The following is a 12660-nucleotide window of genomic DNA, read 5'->3' on the forward strand; positions in this document are numbered from 1 at the left end:
TAAATCATTCTTCAGAAAAGCCCTCTGAATGCAGTAAATAGAGGTTTGGGCTGGCACGCCAAGAGATATCCAGGATTGATCTTCTATTAATTTCACTTGAAGGAAGAACCAGACTTCAGAGGGTAATGAAAAGGGAGGGTTATTGGGCACTGAAACCAAGATGGGTTAGTGGAAGTGAGCATGACATTTTCTTAATGTCTGCATATAATATCACTGGTTTAGATCAAGTTTATAAGGACCTCTTCTTCTTGAATAGTTGATTTCACACACACACAAAAAAAGATACAGCATAAGAAGAAACAGTATTTTGAAAGCCTGTTATACAGCTTGTTGCTTCCTGCTGGAGAGTGTATTTCATTATATGAAAACCTTTTTGTCTTTCAGGAAACAAAAAATTGCTGAATAATGTTAAAATAAATAGTGTTGTGCAAATGATTTACAACGCCACTGATAATCATTACAACATCTCTGATTATTAATGGTACATTGATAGGCCCCTGCAGAGTTTCTTGCTGAATCAGCTTTTGAAATAAATTGCTTTCCCTCCATCCCCAGCCTCACCCCAGAGAAAGGGAACCATGTCTTGACTGAAGTAATTGATTTAGGATATCCAGCAGATACAGACACTGCACAACCTAAGATGCTCTATGAATTTCTACGTCCCTGTTAATGGAGTTTATTTTCCTTTTTCACAAAACTGTTTAGCCTTGATAAGGCTGCATATGTATTTCTCCTACTATTCATATTTTCAGTGTTATTGATATTACCACATGACTCACATTTTTCAGGAATACTTTCCTGACACTATTAATTATTTTGCTTTTTCTTTATTGTTTTCCTTCTACTATCCCTGGATTGCTGGAATTCTGAAAGACTAACAAAGAATATGAAACCAAGAAGCAAGCAGATCCTCAAAGGAAACATTCAATGTAAGTTCAAAGAGTCACTGTGTAATCAATCTTGAGAAAAAAAAAACGCAGGGAAGCAAGAACAAAAGGAAGCCTAATAACTTTTCAAGACAGCTACTTTCATCAACTAAACAGGAGTTGTAATTCTGCCAATTAATAGTAAGGTCCATTAACTGTAAGTCATAAAAGCTATTTGCTATGCAAAGCACTCGTTTTTCTTTGCTGCCCCTGACATTTTGGGAGGGCAGTGTAGCAGGATATCCTATGAAGCAAGGACTGGTGATCTATAGCAGGAGTGGATAGACTCTCTTAATGGTTTTACAGCATTGCCAGTTGAACAAGCTCCCTTTATAAAAATAAACACAGGAAAGACATGATGCCAAGTTCCCTGAGAGATTTAAAAATTATATGCAGAAAGCTATAGTTAGTAGTCCAGTGTCGATTTAGCGTGGCACAGCTAGGACTGATGGGATGGAACTAAAAATTGGGAACCAGGGTGACTATTAAGGGGAAGGGAAGGTCACAAGGAAAGTTTGGTTTCTGCAAACAGGACAGTGTGAAATGTTTCAAAGAGTACTGTAACAAACACTTTCCCATCAACTAAAGATGTGCTTTTTTTTTTTTTTTTCCCCTCCTGGCTGGATTCACTATAGCTTTTTACAAGCCCAGCAGTCCTTTCCTAAACTTCTGTGCCTCCTTGTGTTATGACCACCAATCACAGCAGGGGTGTAATGTCACAAGAAATCTCTTATATAGGTAAAAATGGGCTTCTTGGAGAAAAAATAAAAGGGTAAGGAATAACATATTGTTCAGTGTCAAAGGATTTATGCAGTGTTCTGGGAAGTCCCTAGCTGCTTTCTCACTCTACTAAGCCCATAAACAGACATGGATATTGAAAGATTCATGATAACTGTGTTGGATTGCTCCCAGCCTGATGTCCAATAGTTACTGGTAGACTCACTCCATCCTATTTGTCTGTCCCTCTTGTCTCTCTCAAGGGTAAAGTTTACCAACAGAGATTGCAACCATCCATTTCCCACTGACTTTCAGCAAGAGGTTATCATCTAGGTCCCTTAGGGCCCCTTAGAAATCTCTCTTCTCATCCATAGAAAAGAGTGAGTGCCTCAGTGTTGTACTCCATTACCATCTCTGACTTTGGGAAAGTCAAGGGGACAGAGTGAAGATAAGCTGTCTGAACAAGAAATGGCTTTGTCTTATTTTTGAACCCCTGTGATTTGCCTTAGATATGAAAGTATTTTGAATGACACATGGATGCCCAAAACTGCAGGGCCAAACCCAAGCTTGTTCAAAACCTTGGAATGTCCCAGTGGCATCCCACTTTGGACAGATATCAGCTGCAGTCTAGTATGTGAGGTAAGGTGAGGGAGGAATAATGAAGGAGATGGCTGTGATGAAAGGATGAGTTATGTTAAATTATTTTTCTTTTTTTAAATTAAATTTTAAAAATCATAGCAGGTGCCAATAAAAAATATGCTTCTGGCATATCCTGGAATTGTTAAGAGGAATCTTACAGAGTAAACAAACATGAGTAGTACAGTAAAAATGAATAAAAATAGAAAAAATATAAAATCCATCCTTTTCAACCATACGTATCTCATGGGAATAAAGCTGTCATGGGAGCACCCTGATTACTGATCTCAGTGTCTGCCTCACAAGTATCAGCTTCTTTTTATGCACAGCCATTTAGATGGCAGGGATCAAATGACCATGTGTACAAGGATGCACAACAGTGAGTACAAAATGCTTCTGAACTTTCCCTGTCCCACTGTAAACAGCTTCCTCTTAGGAGTGTTGTGACAAGTGAGCTGTTATATCCTGTTATGTGACAGGGGAGTGACACAAGGCCAATGAGACTCTCTCCTTCCAGCAGCTTGACCAAGGAGTTTATTTTCCAATTGAGATGCATCTCTCCAGCTCCCTGTCCCCACTTTCTAGACACAGTAGAATCACCAGTTAAGCTTGCCCAGTGGACTTGGCATCTGGTTTCCCAGAGTGGAAGAAGCTGAGATGTAAAGGATTAAGGCATGAAGGTAGAGGTAAAAGTTGGAGAGCACCAGAAGAAAATTAAGTGTATGAATCATAGAAGTGAGATGGAGTTTTATTGAGAACACTTTTCAAAAAGGTATGTAAATTAACTGCAAATAGAAAAGTTAACACTAGAATTAAATCATGAGAGTAGTGATAGAGACATGGAAAATGGGGCCAAAATGGCAGAAAGAGTTATCTTAATCCACCTTTCTCTGCCAAGCCTGCATAAATGAGAGTGATATGGTTATGGACTGATGTCTGCTTTATTATTTTAAAGTATTTAATCTAAAGCAGAGAGCTTCACCATTTCCTCATATATTCTTGCCTAGTTTCTATTATCAAAAACTGTTTGCTAATATCTAATGTAACTCTTCCATGATGTAATTTTAGCATATTCTTTTCTCCTGATATCCACAATGGATACAGAGAACAAATGACAACCTGTGATTATTTGAAAGCTTCTCAGTCTCTCCAGTCATTCATTCAATAAGCTAAACTCTTTCTTTCTTGTCCCATTGGACATGTTTTCTTATTTCCTGGTCATTTTCCTTTCTTTCTTTTGAACTGCCTCCACATATGCTGAAGTTCACTGTCCAGAGCTAGACATGCAGCTCTCAATAGCAGAGCCTCATGTTTGCTTTTACTTTAGCAGTGTGACAGTTGATACATATCCCACTTGTGACTCACTGCAACCTCAACATCTTTTTCAGCAAAGTTGCTGCCTAGTCAGCTGTTTCCCATTCTGTGTTAATGCACTTGATTTTTTCAGATTAAGTGCAGACCTTGCGTTCTCCTCTTTGAAGTAAGTTCATCCTAGTTTTTTTGGCCAGCTGTCCCATTTGTCAGGATCACTTTGATTACTACTCCACCAGCTTTGTGACATCTGAAAATGTGCTAAACATACTTTCTACTTCATCATCCAGGTCCCTGAAGTAAATACAAAACATTACCAAACTCAGGACACATCCCTGGAGAATCTCAGGCAACAGTTTTCCACTGTAGTGAACCTTTGCTAACTATTGCCTGATCACTGCTTTCCAAACAATCTTCTCCAGCTTCTTAAAAGAACATCTAGCAATGTTAAAAACCTCTCTCTATACCAATGTTTTAAAGGCAGCCAAAGTTAAGAATTTCCTTAAATTCATGAGTATATTAAATTTGATTGCTTATCTCTTGTTTCTGTTATGGAACACTTAGAATTTTCATGAGAGACACAAAACCATATTTCAGAATAGACAGTGAAAGCTAGGCATTTTGGATACCAGGCAGAGAAAAGTTGGATTTTCACTCAAAGTCCTTAGATTTTGAGCATCAGCAAGTAATTTGTATGTGACTGTTTGCTGACATGACTGAGGGTCCACATCACTATGATTGATCTTGAAAATAACAGTTTTCTTTTTAACGAAGTTTTAGAATTCTGTATTTGTTAGTTTCCTATTTTTGAAGCTTATTCTTTATTGTCCTTAACAGCATAGCTTTGGCATGTGAATTCTCTAGCTTTTATTCTTTTTGGCTAGAGCTAATACAATTTTGCTACATTTTAGACTCAAAAGCAAAGGAAATCATGCTCCTCCTCAAAGCACAATGCACATGTCTTTATGCAGAGTTGAAAAGCAATCACCGCGATGGGTTTCCATCTTGCACATTATGTTCTAAACCTCCTGTTGTCTCCAATTAGACTTGTGTACCCATGAAGCATGAAGCACGAGTCCCTTCAGATATCAGTCATGAGCTCAGTCCTGCAAGGCTCCCTTGCCTTTGCGTTATCATAGGCCCTTCTGCCTGAGCTACGTGGAAGTTTTGAAGTTCCACTGTCAGAACCCAGGGTGTGCTGGATGGCTCAAAATCCTGGCAGGGACTCGAAGACCCTGGCAGGAAGCCTAAGACACTTGGGAATTCAATCTCAACCCATGGAGCAAATTACCAACTTTATATGAAGAATCACAAGTCACAAAAGTTTAAGTAGCATAACAGTAGTGGTAACAGGGTGAAAGGTGGAATTTTGAAGAATTTTACTACGGGGGTCTAGGAGGCAAGATGGAGGGATTTGGGCATTGTCCTGTTCTTCTCCCTTCTTCTTCCTAGCCTCCGTCTTCTTGGTGGTGGTGGCACTTTGGGATTGGTGTAGAGTAGAAAGTCACTGTCTAACATAGGTGATAGGTATTGGAACATAACTGTAAATATTGAATACGTAGTTTGTAGTATAAAACACAACACCAGCCCCGTGGGCGGGGAGTGTGCCTCGGACTGACCTGAAGAACAGACCTTGGCAGGCCAGACAAAAAATGTTTTAGATAAGAAATAATAAACAATCTTGAGAACGACAGCCAAAGACTTCTGACTCCTTCTTCGACAGCCAGGTTGGGAAAAAGAGACTTTTTAACATTTCTCGGGGTCACCTTGACCAGAGGAGATTCCACCTCTACTTTCTGCATCAGCACACTCATTTCTTTGCAAGATGAAACCTGATATGAAAAGAGCATGAAAAGTATCGCTTTCTTACATCTTACATCTGCCTGAAAGCTGCATGGATGCCTGGGGCCTTCAGGGGACATGCCTGGGCTCTCCTTTCTCATATACAATTCATATTGTATTCACACGTGCCCCAGTGCGCAATCAAATCTCATCCGAGTGCATGCAAACTGGAATAGGCAAGAGGCACTGGCTGTACTCTGAATGCTCGCTGTGTCAAAAGGAACAGGAGTCCTTACTCCCAATGGTAATTAAGCCTTGCTGGGAAATCAAGCGTATGTCATGTAGAATAGGCTGCCTCTTCCATTTTCTTTCACTCCCTCCCCCTCTCAACCCCATTTTGGATAGGAAGGAATAAAAAAAATTGGAATGATGGGGAGATTTTAAGTAATCCCTAACAGCAGTTTTTCAGTTGTAGGAAAAGATGTTGTTTGGATAACAGCATTACAAGAGGAATTCTTAACTGACATTGGAAGGAAATAACAAGACACAATAAAAATCTGTCAGAATAAAGAAATCTTGGTCAACCCACAGAGAGGGCTATTGGGAGACTCTGTTGCAGAAAGAGAATAGCAGAGCCTTTATGCAATGTAGATGCTCAGGGAGGCGAGGCAGCAAGGAGAAATAGAGGCTATTTGCTCGTTCAGTTTTAGCTGGAATGGGAGATGGCTGTCTTTCCTATCATACATTAAACCAAGCTCCAGAACTCCACAACAAAAACAGTTCAATACAGACTGTCTGCAGCCATGTCTTTTTTATTCTCCTTTCTCAACCAGTGCTGCATGGGAAACCATACCTCATACATGCTCCCCCAGCTGGAAAAAAATAAAAAAAAAAGTCAGTTTAGAAACAACTGTCATTACATAGCATATTTTCCTCATTTATAAGGCACTCAAAGAACAAGAAAAAGCCATCTGCTGTAACTTGGCTGTCCTTTCCATTTTAGGTTAATCCACATTTCTAGCTTTTTCATCCTCATTCCCAATTAAATCTTTCTCAAAAAAAAAAAAAAAAAAAAGTTTGGTTTTACAATTTGTATTCAAACTTTCTTATTCAATTCCAGTTCTTCTGTCAGAGTATCAGACAAAATCATATCTTAGAGAAAATAGTTCTGCCTAAACTTTGAACATGTAACTCATCTTCCATTTTTAGGCAGATCTCTGGGGAAAAGGACTTAAGATCCCATGGGATTAATAGTCCTAGCTTTGTGCTAGATGCTGAAGTATAATGGCATCATAGCATATCTTGAGCATTAAATACTTCGTTGTACAGAGTTCTTGTGTGGAGCATTCTGTTCACTTCCACTTTACATTTCTAGGAGTTTGCTAGAAGAAGCTGTTTTATTGTGCTTTGTACAGTCAGAGAATTGCACCATGTCCTGTCTCTTGGGGAGGCGTTTGATTTTTGTTCTGCTTGGTTCTGTCTACTGTGCCTTAATCTAATACAAAAGTATCTGTGTGGAGAGCAGAATGATGGGAAATGTTTGCCCTCGAGTTCTAATGCTGTCTCTCCTATTTCAGTCTTGTTAATGAACAGCAAAATAATACAACACACCGACAAGTCTGAGCTTCTCTTTGGTATCACAGCAGGCACATGGAATGGCTTCTCCCAGGCATACTGATCGCTTTTACCACATTTATAGTGCTCTAATAAATGCTGCTTGGAGCCGCTCCAGGCAATTGTAATTAATTCTCAGTGGGATGCTCATAGTGGTCACCCCGGATCAGAAAGGTCAGGACTTTGTCTGTGCCTTTACAACATCAGTAAAAATTAAATACCCACTTTCCCCAAAGGTCATCACAAGCCAAATACACAAAACGATCAATCTCAATCAGTTTCTCATTCCCTGCTGTTTCTCATTATTTCTGCAGATATCCTAAAAATTAAAAGTAAACACACAAACAAATCAAGTCAGAAGGCGTTTTCAGTGTTCATCTAATCCTCTCTCCTGTGCAAGCAACTGATGAAGATACAACCAGGGAAAGCGAGAGAGCCCCCCGAGCGCGTGGGGAGCCAATTCACCTATGGGGACTCTGGCTTTAATTAATCTCCCTGCCTTCTTAGAGTGGCTAAAGGAGGAAAATCCAGGCTGGAAAACATCTGTTGCACGGCGGAGGCAGCAGCAGCTCAAGGTAGAAGCCTACGGAACCTGAAGGAAAAATGCTTCCCGTGCTGCCGGCGCGGGCGAGGAGCGAGGCTGGAGCCGCCGCTCAGCACCATGGACAGAGCGCGCCGGGAGGGACTGGGACACGGAGGGCTGGCAGGGAGGGGACAGGCAGGCACGGAGGGGATGGGCAGGCCGGGAGAGGAGCTGCCCACCCCATGGAGCCCCGAGACTGCCGCCCCATCCCCGCGGGACCGCTCGGCAGCCGGCGGGAGGGGAGCCGGCTTGGTGAGACGGCTTTCTTTGCTGCATGCGTTCATATCCAGCGCACTGCTGTATTTTCCGTAACTCGTCGTGTCCTTTGAAAAGGGCAATGTGAAATTGGTTGTCAGTTTTCTTTCTGTTATTTTTCTCTTCTTTCCTCTTTTTTTTTTTTTTTCAAAGGAGGAGGAGGAGAGAGGAGGAGACCTTGATGCAAGCAAAGCACAAAAATGAGGAAGAGAAATAGAGCAGTGTGCACTTCAGCCAAGAGAGGAAGCACCAGCCAAAATCATGCACAAAATAAAACCGGTTCTAGACCATTCTAACCCCACAGCTACTCATAACCATGGCCTTCCTCAGGGAGAGAACATCAGCCAAATGTTTCTCATTGACACTGGTGTAAATACTCTTCCAGTATAACTGTTTTCTCTTTACAGTGACAGCACAAATTTGACCTTGGTGATTATATTAAAAATATATAAATTTTAAAGAATAAAAATCTGCTTCTTCCACTGTATTGTTTCTTTATCTGGCAAATGTTATTTTCTTTCACTGGCATGGTGGAAATCCTGAGCACATTATCACTTCTTTCAGAAATCAGGTAATTTTGCTTGAAAATGTCAAGTCCTGTTGTTCAGTATGGGAAGTGCCAGCTTCAGAGCCAAGGCAGCCAGGTTGGCTTAAACAACTGTAAGAAACAGTCTTCAAAGGCTATCAGACACCAGGTTTCATTACACTGCTAATTTCCCTTGGGACACTCAATCCCTGCTCATAGGCTCCTCACAATCCCCTGCAAAATCTTCATCTCAGCCTTACTCTCTTTACAACAATCTCAGTCTCACTCTCCTTACATCAATCTCTGCCTCCCTCTCTTTCACTGTATTCTCACTTCTCACTCTCCTCCACTTTATTCTCAATTCTGTGCATCATCTCACTCACTCTGGTTTTCTTTTTAGTCGTTGTGCACCACCATTAAACCAGCCAAGGAAGAGAAAATGTTCCAGCCTCACTGCCTTTTCCTCAGTGCTCTACTTCCTTCAAAGAGCCAGGCAGCCAAATTAAGTGGGATACTACCACAGCATATAGGATGTTTTCAGGGTCTCTCTCTTATATTTTACTTTCTTTGACTGCAAATCATTGGGTCAAACTCTGAACAGTACAATTTCAGTTATCTTTGGCTATTGAGTATTTGTACTGCTTTGAAGCACTAAGGAGAATAAATTATCTGCCTTCAGCTTGTACACAAGATAATTTCATTTCCCATCAAATAGTGTGTCTTGTAAGAGATGCAAACACGGGATGGACTCTGGCTGGTGTTTACTATATGAAGTTCAACAATTCCTATGATGCAGCCCTCCTTTTCTGCTCTATCTCTCTATTGATTCCCATCACATAATTAAATTGTGAACTCTGAAAGGGAAAGCCATCTTTCATTTCAAGTACTGCTCAGCATCTGGCCCAGCAGGGCTCTGAGCCCTTATTAGATCCCTGGCAAGGCTGCAATGCAAATAGCAAAGGGACTGCATCTGCCTGCTCACCAGCCCCAAGACTCCATGCTTGCCTAATGCAGGGGTCTTACACATCCACTAACACAATAGCTGGAGTGACAGATCACTACAGTGCTATTGTGCCAAAAGTGTTGTTATGAACATAAAGGATTGAGCCAGTTATTAATCATATCAAAGCACTTTACACGGGCAAACATAAATCACAGCATTCCATCCAGTTGGGTAATTACATTCTGCCACAATAAATTCCTTCTAAAATTTCTATCAATAGTAGTATTTTTCACTTACAGTCCTAAACTTTGTTCTTTGTTGATGGCTTATACCACTAAATAGCTTATGTATTTCTCTTCTGAGGTGATCAATTGCTTCCTATGGAAATTCAGATGTCCGCAGAGCTGCAGTATGTTTTTTATGCAGCTGTCAGAGAACTCTAAAAAGCTATTTCTTCATATTAAATTATGTATAAATGCACAATTTTTTTACTATCAAGAAAATGCATGAATGATGTTAAGCAACAGAGTTCTTCAAGCAGCCTTTTTAAATGCCAGAAGAGTAAACATCGATTCCTAAATTATATTTATTCCATTATGTCATCAAATCAAAAAGCATACAGCAAAGAGAGAAAATACTCTAATATCCTCCTAATGCACCTTTCAAAATCTCCACACAACTTGGACAGTTCTGAATATAAAATGGCAACTTCATTTGCAACTGGCTATTTATTATTTAGTATACAGTCTATATAGCTGTGCATTCCTTTATAATACATGAGGGAAGCTTTTAATTAGTAAAGTAGGGAAGATTTGACCCTTTAGGCAGCCATGCTGGAGAGCATTTGGAAAGCCTTGTGGAACAGCAGTTTCTGAAGCCTTGCAACTATTCATAGCTACCACTTAGGATTTGTTCCTCAGAGAGAGCAGCTCCCCCTGAACACAGTGAGGTGTTTGTGTACAAGTGGAAGTGGCATACTGGAGCATTCCATGCTGGTGACTGTGCAGATCGTTTCCTTTGTTAAAAAAATTAAATAAAAATCACTTTCCAGCTGCCTTACACAAGTCCCGATGCACTCTTACAGCTTCCAAATAGAAGATAAATGGACCATCTTTTCAAAACAATGTCTTTGAAATGATGTATTACACCTGATATCATCAGTTTTGCAGCTATCTTCGGAAGCTTCTCTGGTTTAGCAGCAAACTAAAAAGATAAGCCAACACATACAAGGATCTGCATCGTTGCTTAGAAACAATCAGTTTGGGAATGGCATAATCCTATTAGTCTGAGGAAGACCAAAATTTTAATAGACTTCATGCAATTCAGATGCAAACTCTTCCTCTCAAATCAAATTTTACTACTCATATAACAGCTTTCCTCTTTTTTTCCCCTCCCTACTAAAGGGCATACAAAATGCCTCATGGCATCGCCACAATGAATAATGATGTGCTAAACCTTTATTGATTTGCTTGGCATTCTCATAGACTCCCCACTCCCAAAACATATGCACTGAATTACACACCCATGTTTGCAATATTAAAAATGCATTATATTCAAAAGAGAAGATTGGAGAACTTAAAGGACTGCTAATGGAATATAGAGGTCCAGATTATTCAAGCTGGGCTTGGCACAGGAGCACATGTGGGAGCACAGGAGGGATGTTGACACCACAATTTTAGGCAACTCAATCAGCTGGCACATCTGATTAGAGTCCTGCTATTGTGAATGGAGAAACGCCAGGATCTCCTGTGACTGAGCCAGAGCAGGGCTCACTTTACTGTTCTACTCTTTCTCTGCTGAGTACGGAGGAAGCCTCATCACCTGAAAAGATGGTTGAAGTTGAGCAGAGCCTCAGGCCTACTCTGATGTATTTTCAGCTGTCTCAGGAGTCAAATCAACACCCTGGGGCTGCTGCAGCACGAGGAAGACCTGTGCTCGTGCTGTGGTGCCAGCATGGAGGGTGCTGACTCCTTTCCTCAGCTCCAGGATAGAGATAGTTCTAGTGATGACTCATGAAGACAACTTTCTGAATTCTAAGTGATGCAGAGCATCAAGAAAGATATAGAGGTTGAAGTCTGTAGTCTTGCATAGCTACATTTCCAGTTTCAGGAATACTGAACTAGGCACCGAAATCCATCTTTATTCAGAGGAGCTCTCATTTGCACGCTGAACTCACTTCCACTTCAGTGGAGCAGAAACTTGTGTAAAGTGCACCATACACACAATGCTTTCCCAGTGGAATTACTTCCTGCCTCATGGTTGTGGCTGCTGGCTTCAACCCAGCCAAGAAGGAGAGTTATCTAACCTTACTGTGTCAGTGTTAAATGCACCTATTGGCTGTGGACAGCTCCTTCTCAACAAATATGATGATCTGAGCTGCTATGACAACCCAGATTCAGTTCATACCTGCTCAGCCACCACACAAAGGATGGGAGCAGCCTTACCAACAGAACTGCTCTTCACCCCGAGACACTTCTCTCTAAGGCAGGGTTGAGACTTTCAGGACAGGAATAATGCTGAGATGCTACTGATGTTGCCTGAACTGAACTCCATTATCTCAGGCTGTCAAGCAAACTTGCACTTTCAACATTAAAAGCATGAATTGCAAAAGTACAAATGGGAGATGATTCTCAAAAGGCATTTTTATAGCCAGCAGAAAGCTTCATGCCAATTGCTTAAAAAGGCTTTGAAAGTTTTCCAAGACAGCGCAACACAGGCCCAGATCACTTCTACTGTTTTAGCTTCATAATTGCCTTCTCTTTCCATGCATACTTTTGTCTTTAGCTGAGTGTCTCCTACCCTGCTGCCCAAGTCCTTTCTCACTGCCAGTATCCTTCAGGAAGGGATGAACAGAGCTTCCTTTCCCACCCCACAAACGTGACCTGGCTGTGCCGCAGGTTGCTGTGGGCAGAAGCACAAGGTGCACTTAGCCAGCTGTGCCCAAAAATGTTTCCAACATTTTCTGCATGAAGTATGAAGGAGAAAGTCCAGCTCTGAGGCACAGCACAGCTGACTGCCAACTCCTAAAACCTGGAGTGATCCTGCAGCATTTGGCAATTCCTGCTTGGCCAGCGCAACAGTCATGAACCTTAACCTATTCTGTCACCAAGAATTACATAGCCAGCTGAGAAGAGGAAGTGTGTGTGTTTCAGCCAGCCCCTCCAACTGCTGGGTTTTACTGAGACAGGTTTATGCAAGTAACTTGAATAAAAGATTGTACTCTGAGCTCTTCTGGAGGTTCCCAGCCTTTTTTCACCTGCATAATGTCTGTCTTCAGCCAGTGCTGGAGGTCCAATGAATTTTTACATGCAGCATTTGGATCAGAATTTTTCTAACCGTCTTTGCTGCCATTTCTGCACAGGTTGCA

Source organism: Pyrgilauda ruficollis, unplaced genomic scaffold (genome assembly GCF_017590135.1).
Source record: "Pyrgilauda ruficollis isolate IOZ18807 unplaced genomic scaffold, ASM1759013v1 scaffold8, whole genome shotgun sequence".
In the NCBI taxonomy this organism is placed as follows: Eukaryota; Metazoa; Chordata; class Aves; order Passeriformes; family Passeridae; genus Pyrgilauda; species Pyrgilauda ruficollis.